We start from the raw sequence: 13879 nt of genomic DNA, 5'->3' as shown, positions 1-13879 counted from the left end.
GGAGTGGAGGAAGTATGAGAACAAAGTCTACATCTGGGGCAGGTGGGGTGTGGGGGATGTGCCTGGCACAGAGAATCCATGTTGGTCCCCAATACTGCAGGCTCCTGAATGATTGCCTCATCAATCCTGTGTCCTCCCCACAGAGTCCCTTATATCCACAATGACCTACCAGTCAAAAGCAGGCTCCAAATAAAACACAGAAGGTGCTAGATTTCAGCCCTGTCCTCCTTCCCCTCAAAACTCCGTGGAAGGATTCAGCTTTGCAGTGTCTGCTGTCACTCACTAGGGAAAGAGAAGATGATGTCCAGGGCAAAGGGTTGGGGAGAGAGGCCCCTGCATGTGGGAAACATGCAGTGAGAAATAGATAGTTTAGGGTGCCGAGTGCCACTTACCAAGGTTGTGAACAGGCTGCTCAGAGCTACCTGGAAGTGGGCCAGCCTAAGTGCTTAGCTCTCCTGTCTGCACTGAGCATCAGTCCCCTGGTGAAAGCTCATCTCCGAATCATGTCCGCATTTTCCCCAGCCATGTCCTGGCCTTTGAGCACCTGCCTCCAAAACAGAGCTCCAAACAGTGCTTCTTGTGAAGGTCAGAACCAGTTAAGTGACTCAGAATTTACAGAGAAGCCAGTTTGCTTTTGAGCTCTCTCTGTGTCTCTCTCTCTCTCCTCTCTTTCTCCGCCCTCTCTCTCTCTCTCTCTCTTTCACACACACACATGTTGGACTGCAAAGACATGAAACCAGCAGGCATAAGGAGAGAAGCCTGGTGAGGTCCTCCAAGAAAGAGCTTCTGTCTTATTAGAATGTGGGATGTGAATCAGCATGTGGAGGGGTTCAGTGTCCCAGACGAGGCATTTCCCCTAGCCCCTCTTTTGCTTCTACTGTAGGCTCTGTCCCCAGACTTGGTCCCTGAGCCCAATTGTCACTGGATGAGGAGGCCTGCCTGGGACTCTGTTCCCAAGGTTATTTTCTGCCTTGAAGTGAGATGGAACCCAGTGAGGACACTTATATTTCGGGAGAGATAAAACAAGATAAAGCTCTGCTTTATCAATTTTGGGGATGTGAACCTCAGGGTCCCTGTTACTGGCAGAAAGGTGTTTCCAGGGCACAGAGAAGATCTAGGTTTTCATGCACCTGTACCACTGGTGTAAGTTCTGAAGTCCTCATTGGCTTTTAGACAGAGTTAGTGGCTCTCATGAGGTCACTGGCATGTCGTCTCCACTGAATTTGAGATTGTTCATGAGTTTCCACAGTAGTGAAACAACTATAGGCTTTTTATAAACACCGTCCATTTGAGTTTGGTTTCTTTCTCAACATGTTGGTGACTACAAACAGATGGTGGCCTTTCTGGTCTCTGAGAGAGGCCTGCTGGGTTTGGAAAATGGAACTGAGCTAGCATAGGGCACACGAATAGCAGCAGCTCCCACAGAGGTAGAAATTACTCCCAGCCTAGCTGGAGAGTGTCTCTGGAAAGTGTCACTGCATAAATACTCCCTCCTCCTCTGCTTGTTCCTGACCGCTCTCATTTCTATCAGCCTACTGGGAGAAGCCTAGCCTTGTCCTCATCTCCAAGACATAATCAAACTCCTTGAAAACATTTCCAAGAAATCTCTCCAAGACACAGATGACTCCCCTGCCTTCTCAACGAAGATGCTCAGAGTTGCTCCAGGACGAGGACAGATGGAGAGTGAGTCAGCAGTCACCATGGGGTCCCTGGCTTGGCAGAGACTAGACTGTAACAACTGGGACAGAGACTCCGTAGAGGCCACCAAAATTTGAATGTGGCTGTTAATTTCTAGTTTTGGTGACTGTCAAAACTCAGTTTCCAAACTATAAAAAAATAACCAGAGTGCTTTATAATTTCTCATTTTAAAAATCTTGTTTAAAGTGGTCTCCCTGTGTAAATACAGGGGCTTGGGCAGCATCCTTTCTGGACTCTGTACTTTTATGGATCTGAATTAAAAAATTATATATTGGTAATAATATCCAGAGATAATAGAAACGAGGGCCTGGAGGACCAGTCCATGGTAGGAAGATTGCCACAAATACCAGTTAGCATCAAAATGGCAATACTCCCCAAAGCATTGTATAGATTTAATGCGATCCCTCTAAAGATACCCATGACATTCTTCAAAGAAGTGGATCAGGCACTTTTGAAATTTATTTGGAACAATAAACACCCTAGAATAGTTAAAGCAATCATTGGGAAAAAGAATATGGGAGGAATTACTTTCCCCAACTTTAAACTGTACTACAAAGCAATAGTTATCAAAACAGCATGGTATTGGAATAAAGACAGGCCCTCAGATCAGTCGAATAGGCTTGAGTACTCAGAGAATGTTCCCCAGACATACAATCACCTAATTTTTGATAAAGGAGCAAGAAATCCTAAATGGAGCAAAGAAAGCCTCTTCAACAAGTGGTGTTGGCACAGCTGGCTATCCACTTGCAAAAAATTGAACTTAGACCCCCAGCTAACATCATGTACGAAGGTAAAATCCAAATGGATGAAAGACCTCGATATCAGACCCGAAACCATAAGATATATAGAACAACACGTAGGTAAAACACTCCAGGACATTGAGACTAAAGGCATCTTCAAAGAGGAAACTGCACTCTCCAAGCAAGTGAAAGCAGAGATTAAAAGATGGGAATATATTAAACTGAGAATCTTCTGCACCTCAAAGGAAATAGTGCCCAGGATACAAGAGCCACCCACCGAGTGGGAGAAACTATTCACCCAATACCCATCAGACAAGGGGCTAATCTCCAAAATATACAAGGCACTGACAGAAATTTACAAGAAAAAACATCTAATCCCATCAAAATATGGGGAGAAGAAATGGACAGACACTTTGACAAAGAAGAAATACAAATGGCCAAAAGACACATGAAAAAATGCTCCACATCACTAATCATTAGGGAGATGCAAATCAAAACAACTATGAGGTACCACCTCACATCCCAGAGATTGGCACACATCACAAAGAATGAGAACAAGCAGTGTTGGCGGGGATGTGGAGAAAAGGAACTCTTATCCACTGCTGGTGGGAATGCCGTCTAGTTCAACCTTTATGGAAAGCAATATGGAGATTCCTCCAAAAACTGGAAATCGAGCTCCCATATGACTCAGCTATACCACTCCTAGGAATATACCCTAGGAACACAAAAATACAATACAAAAATCCCTTCTTTACACCTATATTCATTGCAGCACTATTTACCATAGCAAGACTCTGGAAACAGCAACATACCCTTCAACAGATGAATGGCAAAAGAAACTGTGGTACATATACACAATGAATATTATGCAGCCGTCAGGAGAGATGAAGTCATGAAATTTTCCTATACATGGATGTACATGGAATCTATTATGCTGAGTAAAATAAGTCAGAGAGAGAGAGAGAAAGATGCAGAATGGTCTCACTCATCTATGGGTTTTAAGAAAATGAAAGACATTCTTGCAATAATAACTTTCAGACACAAAAAGAGAAAAGAGCTGGAAGTTACAGCTCACCTCATGAAGCTCACCACAAACAGGGATGAGTTTAGTTAGAGAAATAACTACGTTTTGAACTATCCTAATAAAGAGAATGTACGAGGGAAATAGAAAGCCTGTCTAGAGTACAGGCGGGGGTTGGGTGGGGAGGAGGGAAATTTGGGACATTGGTGATGGGAATGTTGCACTGGTGATGGGTGGTGTTCTTTACATGACTGAAACCCAAACACAATCATGTATGTAATAAAGTTGTTTTAAAAAAATACCAGTTAGCGTAGATAAGGGACCACTATGAAAATGATAGTTAAAAATGATCACTCTACCCATGGAATATGATCTTGTTTTTATGGGAGGGGCTGGGCAAAGAGAGAAGGGCAAAGAAGAAGAAGGGTAAGCTAAGAAAGGAGTGCAGATAGCCCAATATCCCCAGAGATGCCATGATGCCTCTGTGCTGTCCACCTAGCAGAAGGCAGGGGAGGAATGTCCTTGTCTTTTCTCATACCTCGGTTCAACCCTCCACTGCTCCTACCCTCCATCTATTGTCATCTTCTACTCTCAAACATCTGTGGGTGAACGCTTCAGTTAAACAGGGGCTCATTATGTTTTAGTGGTTCCAAGGGGACTGACAAGCAGCCAAATAAATGTAGAGGGGGTTCTGGCACCCCATCTGTGCTCCCAAGGCCATGGTCCTGAGTCATAGAAAGAGGTTAAGATGCTTGCCTTACATGGCTGACCCAGGTTTGATCTCCAGATATAGTCTCCCTGAACACAGTCAGGAGTGATCCCTGAACACAGGTCCAGGAATGAGCTTCAAGGCAAGAGGACAGAGGGACCAGCTGCACTTAGCTCAGCCTCCATGGACAGGTGATGTCTCTAGATGGGGTCTCAGAAATTTCTAACTTGGACCATTATGCATAAGCCTTTAAAAGACAAGAGTGAGGAAGGAGTAGTTGGGCAGTACCCAGAACACAGGATAAGGAAGAGATTCAAAACTAGGTTTTGAAGAAACACAGAGAGCACCAGTATGTTACAGATGCAGTAATGTGATCTTGAAAGGAACGTGGTAAGTACCCTGAGAGAAAATGCAACTTGGGGGAGTTCTTGAGCCAACAGCCCATATTACGGTGTGTCTCTACCATATCTAAGATCAGAATAGACCCCAGGGCACACACCATCTCAAACACATGGCAGCAGGTGAGGTTTGCTTTCTTATTTAATCAGCCAAAGAAGCAATGATGCCACAGAGTGAGGAAGTTGTGGAGAAGGAGGGGAGCAGTGCTGGCATCTTCCTGAGGGGCCACAGAGCCTTAGGGTGAGCTGTGGTCTTTCCAGATCCAGACTAGACTTCTCCTTTGGTCTTCATTTTGGCAGGGTTTCCAAAGCACAGGAGCAATTCAGGCTGAGATCTATAAAGTCCTCTGTACCCTTGACTTACCCACATTTGACCTGTAATATTCTATGGACAGAGCTGGTGTTATTTTTCTTCTGGTCCACTTGAAAGCTGGGGTGCTCATCACATAGAGTGATGAGTGCAGTTGTAGAGATGACTACACTGAAAACTATCCTAACAATGTGAATGAATGAGGGAAGTAGAAAGCCTGTCTCGAGTACAGGTGTGGGGGGGTGGGAGGAGGGAGATCTGGGAAATTGGTGGTGGGAATGTTGCACTGGTGAAGGGGGGTGCTCTTTACATGACTGTAATCGTACAACTATAATCATATTTGCAATCACGGTGTTTAAATAAAGATAATTATAAAAAAAGAAAGCTGGGGTGCTTTGTATCTTTAATCCTTAACTATTTAAAAACTGTTTCCCCTAACAGCCAGAGCACTCACCTTCTTCTATACTCATAGTACAATTATCCTGATGAGGAAGCTGGTCAGGGATATTACCATAGCTATGACTATTCCTTCACCCACCATCTTTCCTCTGCACGGCCTCTTTTCTCTCTGGAGTTCTATAGTGACAGAGTTCTAGATTAAGTTTCTATATCCCGGTTCTATTTTGCTTATTATGTTGTGAATATGCTATTATTTTTTTGGAATGATCAGAAATCCTCACAGTTCATATCTACTCAGAGTTTGCTTAGGTGCAGGTTTCTGAATCATGTTGCCAAGTTGTTCTCTTATCCATGGTGAAAACCCCCTTCTCTTTCTTTCTCGCTCTTTCCCCGCCACTCTCTCTCATTGTGTGGTGCTTCCATGTAGTACTTGGGATGCCCAGGGCTCCACTGGTGATTATCAGAGGTTCAATGCTGTGCGGCTAGTGCTCGCTACCACTGGAGATCACCCAGGTCAGTTGGTGGTGTTTGGGGACCCTGTGGCATGGCAGATCAAGCCTGGCCTACTCACACAAGGCAACTGCCCTAACCACCTGTATTATTTCCTAGCTATGTTTGAAACGATTAAGTCAAAATGCTAGTTAAATGTAAGTGGATGCTACTGATTCATATGCCAATACATACAGTGAAATAAAGCAAAATAAATAGGACCATTTCAGACTCCCCATATACTCTACTTGTTGTACCCAATAGTCCACAACATCTAAAGTCACACTGACAGGAGGCAAAAAGCAAACTGACATGGTTGAGAGGCAGGCCAAGTCCGCAGCTCTGAGAAACTCAGTGACACTCTGAATCCGGGCTCACGGCCTCTAACAAGTTCAAATGTGGTTCCAGCTTTTTTGCCTGCTAGTGTCAAAGTGGAAATCCTTTTTCCTTTCCAAGAGGAAAAATACATTCCAAAGAGGGCTTTTTGCTTTTAGAGACTGTGAGCCGGTACAGTATCCTGATCCAGATGCTCCTGAATGTCCTCACCTGTTCTCTCTCTCTTCCATTTTCTTGCTGGCCTCTGGTGGTCAGAGGGTGGCAGACTGTTGGCCAAGGGCTCTGGAAGCCAGGTCTCTCTTGGACCCAGCTATAAGGACCTCCCGGGTCCCATCTGACCTGCTCCATGTTGGAGAATGGCTCATGTCTCACTCTCTTTCCCTGCCATCTGGTCTCCTGCAGTGCTGGTGTTGGTACTGGGACACCATTTCCAGCCTGCCCTACTGCAGCCCAGAGGGACCATCCAACCTTTTCTCAGCTAATACAGAACATACCAAAAAAGCATTCATGAGCCAGAAATAGAAACCAGGCCATTAAACTAATGTCTAATCAAAAGTGCTTTCTGCTGACCTTGCTCCTTGTTGCCATCCATCCGCCTTTGAAAGTGCATGACTGAAAGACAAAGGTCACAGTGGTCTCTGGCACATACATCTGCAATCTTCAGGGTGTTTTTGTGCATAGTCAGTGTTTGTTCCCATGCCTAGTCCCAGGTATTTGCTGAAACATCTTCTTCCTGTTCTTTTTCCCTCAGAGATTCCCTGTAAGCCACAGCATACAACAGCTCCAGTGACCCTATCTCATTGGAGCTGGTAAAATTCCGCACAGAACACTCAGAGCCCTCACTCCTCCCTTTTCTTGCCACCTACAATTTGTTTTCACCAGCTGTGATGTCATTAGATACGGTCATTAAACGGCCATTTCGCTTGGGCAGATGAGCAGCAGCCAATAGACAGCAGCATCCTCACTGTATCTGTGAAATGAGAGAAATGAGGTGACATGGCTAGTTGGGGCAGTGAAGAAGAGAATCAGCTGCCATTTGCCTGGGTCACATATTAAAGAAGAGCAGGCAAGGGTGAAGAAGCCTAGTAAAGATGGGCTTTGTACGGCTACTCTCTTTGAGTTTCCCGACTGCCAGTATCCATTCCCAGGGAGTTTGTGTAAGTGTCCACAAGGCTATCAAGGAGGACTGGTGTGCCCTTTTAACTAAAGCATGGTGATTTATTTACAAGGGTTTCGTAAGTCCCTTGTGAATCTGCTTGTCATAGTCACATTCTAGCACATGTGAGGCTTCCTCCTGAGTAGACACATCCCAAACCCATAGTCTGCAGGGGAGGCATAAATCCTTGATCCAGGTTCCTGGCACCTCTCAGAGAGGACTGGCATCTAAGTTTCTTTTCTCCCTGCGCAAGGGGGAAAAGGGAGAGGTGCCAGAGCCCATTTGGAGGAGATTCTGAGTAATGAACTCATTTAGACAACTAGCTCAAACTACAGATCTGGATACATGACCCCAAACTACCAGTTCAGTTTTGTAAGCTGCTCCTTTAGCCTTGAGGCAATGCAGAAGGAAAGCCCGAGTGCATTACACTCTGCACTCAGATAAAGAAAGGTGGCAGTGTTGAAGGAGATGAGCTCCTATCCCCACATACCTCCATTTCTCTCTTTGGGCCTTAACTGCCCTCTGATAAGTCCTCTTCTCTTTTTTGTACCCCTTTTATCATCCAGGGCATCCCACAGGCCGTGAACCAAACAGAAGAGGTTATTAGAGCTTCATGGGTCATTTTGTTTATTGGAGTCTCCCAACAGCCTTCTCTCCCAGACCTTACCAGCTTTAAACTGACATTTGCTGAATTCTCCTGTCCATGGACCAGGGATATGAGTAAGGACCTGGCATGAGGGGTCAACTGTTCTCTTCTTGGTACATGTGGCCACTACAGCCATGGCAGGGTTCTGAGCCCTACCTGGAGTCCAGATAAAAGGAAGGCACAGTTTTCAGGAAAGAGAAGACTAAGTCTGGGATGAACCTGCATGGGGGAAAGAATGTCTTGGTGCAGCCACCTTCAGAAGATTGCTTGTTCAGAGCATGTTTTACAGAGCTGACTTCTGTGTGGTGCTGAGTGGAGGCATGGGTGTGTGTGTGTGTGTGTGTGTGTGTGTGTGTGTGTGTGTGTGTTGTGTGTATGAGGATCTGTGTCACTGGGCCAGAGGATGGGCTGGAGCCATTAGCCATCAAGTGGGCTTGCACTTACAGGCACTCAACCTCTTCCTGCCTCTGGTGCTCCAACCCTTCCCAGGATATGAGTGGCTGTGGGAGGCGGCAGAGAAAGAGGTGGATTTGGACCACCGAGAGCATCTCAGTTTTATATATTCAACTGGACCTAGAGCCTGGCCATTGGCCAGGGGTCAGGCATAGCCAAAGGCCCTCAGTCCGACTCTTACCTGAGGCTCACATCACACTCAATACCCTGGCTAGAGCCAGGCCTGCTTCCTGCTTAAATGTGCTAACCAATGGATCTCCTCCAGCCAATGTCTTGCAAATGCCCATCTGAGTCAATCTCCTCCTCTCTTCTGGCCTTTCTGCCATTGAGAGGGCCAGGTTGTCCCTCCCCCTGCCCAGATCAGACTATGTTTCACCAGACCTGGCATCATTTAGGATGAGCCCAACTTGCAAAATGTTGAGTTCAAGAAGCTGGAAAGAAGCATGTGTAAATTATGTCTTTGCATAGAGAAGACATTGAAACTATTTTCTTTGTTGTTATTTGTTTGATTTTGGGCCACACCCGGTGATACTCAGGGGTTACACCTGGCTATGTGCTCAAAAATAACTCCTGGCTTGGGGGATCATATGGGACGCTGGGGATTGAACCGAGGTTTCTCCTGGGTCAGCCGCGTGCAAGGCAAATGCCCTACCACTTCGCTATCGCTCCAGCCCCACGAAACTCATAATGAAATGAAGTGCTCCTTCATTACCATCGATGGAGTTTCCTGTGAGGGTTGCCATGGCTGCAGAGTCGGTTGAGCAGAGAAGCCCGCATGAGCTTCAGGTTGTGTCCTCGGTACTTTCTCACTTTCTTCCTTGGGTGACAGAGAATCGCATGATGAGGAACCAGGCCGCTGTTGGAAATTTTAATGTGTGCACTGTTGGTTGTGTTGTGTGTGTCCACATGTGTGCGTCCATGTGGGTGTGTGCCTATGTGACTCTGTGCATGTGCTTGTGTGCATTTGCATTCATTCCATTGAGAGATTTCTCAGGGGTCATTTGCACCAGCACAGGGATGGCAGGGCAGCCGTGAAGCTGTCATCATGGCTCACAGAGGACCAGAGACTCACACAAATTCTGTGGCTTGTCCAGCCTCTTGCCCTGAGAGGATGTTGAGATTCTGGGCTGCTCTCGGGTGGAAGGTGTGGAATGGGCCATTAGTGTCTTGATCTGTGTCCCAGTCACATGTGAAGCGAGTGCAGACCTTAGCCATAGTTTTCAAGGGAGGCTCAGAGAGAGCGTATGAACTGCTTTCGATCACACATGGTGTGATGGAAGCATGGAAGCACGGTGGCTGAGCTGGTGCCTGTGTTTGGGAGCAGAGTCAGGGGATGACCTTGCTTCCTTGCTGGGCCTTGTGCCAGGCAGAGAAAGGTGGAAGTTATGTTTGCTGCGCTGCCTGCACCACTGCAACTCAGCATCCAGCATGACCCGGATGGGATTCAGTCTCATGCTAGGATCTGTTCATGGTTCTCAGGAGAATTTGGCCCAGATGGAGCAGCTCCACAGCTCTCTCTGCGGAGTCTCCTTTTAGAAGACATTGAGGTCTCTGGCTTGTTGTGGCTGGCCCGGAGTGTGTAGGAACCAGGCCAATGGAAGAAACGTTCTGTGGCAGCTGCAGTTGTGCTCAGGGTATGGGGTGGGGATTGAGGTGGTAATGGTGGTGTTGGTAGTGCAGACACTAGTAGAGGCATTACTAACAGCTGGGCCCAGAGCTCTGTAAATAATGCCACATTTCCCACTGTTCGCCATTCCTAATTAGAGCGAGACCTGATCCGATCATTTGTATTTCCCTGCTGTCTTGTCAAGCATGTTTTCCACTAGACTAAATAGGACTGTTAGACCTTGTCATGTCAGGTGATCGTGGGCTACACAGGGTCAGACATTCCCCACAGGGCAAGCCTGCTGTCAGCTCTGACCGTTCTCTTCCTGCCTGGTTAGAAAAAAACTTTACACAGAGGAATCCAGACATCAAGGAGCCTCTTGGACCCCAGCTGCAGGGTGGCACAGCAGGAATTGCACGCAGAATTGCTACCTCTGTCCAGGCATTGCTTCTTCCTGGGATGCCATGACTTGCACAGTTGGGTACCTTCTGCCTGGGGGACTATCCTAGGAACTAGTCAAACCTCGGACCCTCCATCCCTCAAACCAAAAGTCGGAGTCATCCAAGTTAAAGGTCCAGATGTATGGAGGCTGGGGAGATGGTATGGGGCTAAGGCACTTGCCTTACACATGGCTGGCACTGGTTCCATCCCTAACACTGTGCATGTTCCCCCTGAGTGATCCCTGACCACAGTGCTCCCTCCACTCCCAAAATCCTGGTGGTTTCTTCCAGTGTTCAAAAATCCACACAGAGCATTCCAGGACTTGTGGGCTGCTTATGGTAGGGACCTCCTGTGTGCTGGAGATAGGATGGAGCTCAGGGTGCACTCATGAGCTGAAGGACTTCCAGCCTGGTTTCTACCCTCCATATCATCTGTCTGAGTGGAAAATTTTACAGGAGTGCTAGGGCCCTAGGCCACTGTTCCTCTTGTATACCTTGAGTGTTTTCTCCTCTCCCAGGTGTTCTTTTTGTCCCTCCCCAAAGTGTAATTTTGCCTGCGTGAACATTGTGTACACAGCAACCCTGGAACTCTGCTCTGCATTCACCTGGCCTCTTCTTTCTCCTTGCACCCAGACCCAGCTAAGCTCATCACTAAAGCCCGGGCATCTTCTACCTCTTCCTTTTCCAAGAAATCTATCAGCAGAACTCGAGCTCCTGGAGGTTGGATATTAGGGAAGGTAGACGAGCAAAGATGTCTTCAGCCAGTGGATGGTCTGGGGTCTGCTTCCTACATCTCCACCATGACCCGAGGGTATTTTTTTCAGTCTTGTCCAGCAGCCCTAGTGCTTGGCCCCAAATGCTGACTGATTCCTTGTCTTCTCATGGCACCTGTCAAATCTTGTGACCCCACCCCAGATACTATGTGTAACTTTACCTGCAAGACCCTCCTTCTTCATCCAGGTAAATCCTCTGCCAGGTCTTTGTGGTCTTCTGTGTGACTGTCATGCCATGTGCTCAAGAGCCCAGAGGCTCTGCTCTATGTGAGTAAGCCTGTCCCAGTATGTGATTCATCCCTGGGTTGTGGCAAACAATGACTGAGACAAGATGGTTGCAGAGACACTCTAGAGGTCAGTTAACTGGTTAACTGGAAGCTAGGAATTCAAGGCTTGTCCCCTTTGTCCTCACTGTTTAAGTTTGGCCAGTCCTTGAGCAAAATCTGGAAAAGGTGTGGGCAGGCAGACCCCAAGAGGGGTAGGGGAAGCCTCTTCTTCCACCTGCTCTAACCTGCACAGGTCAATAAGCTTTTGCAGGCCCTGCACTGGACTTAGAAGATTCTGTGCTCTGCAACAGGAGACCTATCTCCCTGCATGGGAACAGCCTCTTCCCAAGCCTTATGGTTCATCTTTATAATAAAGGAGGGAAAAGCAAAGACAAGGGACCCCACACCTCTGTGCTCGTCCCCAGGTGCTGTAGTCTCCTGTGTCAGGACAGAAAATCAATGACAACTGCTTCCATTGAGCTCTCAGATGTTGGAAGGACCATCTCACGAAGATTCCCTCCCTTGGATGTTGTTTCTAGCATGCTGAGACCTTAAAATCAATTTTCTGTATTTGCTCTTGTGGGGCTTATGGAAGGTAGGGATCACACTCTGAAAAGCCAGGGCTGAAACCAGGAATCTAAGGTAACTCTAGGATAAGGGGTTGCCCAAGAGCACTCACAATGCGAGTAGGTCGAGGCAGCCAACAGCCATGAGGGAAATCATCCAAAGGGCCTTGAAGATAGTCTTCCACTAAGGCGATGCAGGATATTTTACTTAGTTATAATCAAGGCCCACGACCTTCATTTTCTCACTCTTAGCACCACACATCACTCACCTGAGAGGACAAGCAACCCATAAAATCTGATTGCATTTAATTAAAACTAACAGAACACAAAATGAAGTTTCTTCTCTCCACATCATTCTAGACTTTATTGGCAGAGTTTATAAAGGCATTTAATTGACCTGTACTAGATGAAAGCAAAAAATAGAGTGCTCTGAGGCACTTGATGAGAGTGAGTGAGGGACACTATTTGAATAGGGTATTAGTCATTGAGAATTCTTCCAGCAGCAACAAATGCAATCAAGCCTGGAAAAAAAAAAAAATCGATGCATTTTTAGCAAACTCTCAGAAAGAAAGCAGGAGTGATTCTCAGATACTTCTGCCACTGATGAGGGAAGAAAGTGCTTTTGAAGGGGTGGGAAGTATATGCTAGATAAGGGAAGAGTCAAAGAAGCAACTGAAACACTTGCTAAGGGACGGTTGGAGCCTTATACTTTACCAATGCTGGAACCAATGAATGGGTGACTGGGAAATGCAGGAAGCTGGAACCCAGTGGTACTGTCGGTGAAGACTCCAACTGCAGCCAACTCCCTTGTAGTCACACACAATGCTGGACTATCTGCTGCTCTAGGTGATGGGGCCCTGACTCCCGCATGATCATGGTTTTAGAAACTATTTCAAGATGTGTCTGAGACTTTCATTGGAAATTAGATCATCACCATTTTCAATCATCCACAGCATCAATTAGGATCAGAGCTGTTTGTTCACTATCACGCTGGTGTTTGCCACACCACACAGCCCAACCTCTCTCCTGGCCTGTATACCTGCACTTCTCACAGGTCTCTTCTCCCACAACTATCTTCAAGTCAAAACACTCAGAGGGGTCCGTTTTAGAAAGAGAAAATAGCAGTTGATCTACCTTGGGCTGTAGCTGAGAGCTGACAACTCGCAGATTTCATATGTATCTATGTGTCATTCTCATTGGCAATGGCAAGTTAGGCTCAAAGATACACCCGAGCCAGGCCCTAAGCAACTCACTGTCTTAAAATTGTTGACCTACTGGTGAAACCTGTCATCTTTGGAGCACTTCAGAGTCACCTCCTGAATTGCATCCCAACCAACTCCGGGACTGGATCCTCTTAACAGAGGATCACTCCCTCATCAGTGGCAGAAGTATCTGAGATCACTCCTGATTTTTTCTGGAGTTTGCTAAAAATGCATCCATTTTTTCCAGGCTTGATTGCAATTGTGTGTTGCTGGAAGAATTCTCAATGACTGTGACCCCTTTTCAACATAGTGTCCCTCACTCTCATCGAGTGCCCCAGAGCACTCGGATTTTGTCATTGGCCTTTTTTGCTTCAGTGACCTGACCACACCTATCAGTTACTCTATCATTATCACCACAAAGACCTAGGCTCTTCTCTCATCCATTTACCCAAACCTCCGAGCCTGGAGCAGTACAAGGCCCAGGAGTGTATCTTTTTCAGTTCATGACATAGAAGGTTCATTGACTTTTCATGTGCACTACACATTATTTGGGAAAGGATGAGGTATCTAATGTTAAATGCTTTGGGGAGGAGATGAGAAAGAGTCCCCCATGGGCTGCAGCAGTGGTGAGAGAAGACTAGGCTAGAAGAAGCTAGCCCTTGAAATTTTTC

Source organism: Suncus etruscus, chromosome 9, assembly GCF_024139225.1.
Source record: "Suncus etruscus isolate mSunEtr1 chromosome 9, mSunEtr1.pri.cur, whole genome shotgun sequence".
NCBI classification, from domain to species: domain Eukaryota; kingdom Metazoa; phylum Chordata; class Mammalia; order Eulipotyphla; family Soricidae; genus Suncus; species Suncus etruscus.
This window is presented reverse-complemented; position numbering follows the sequence as displayed.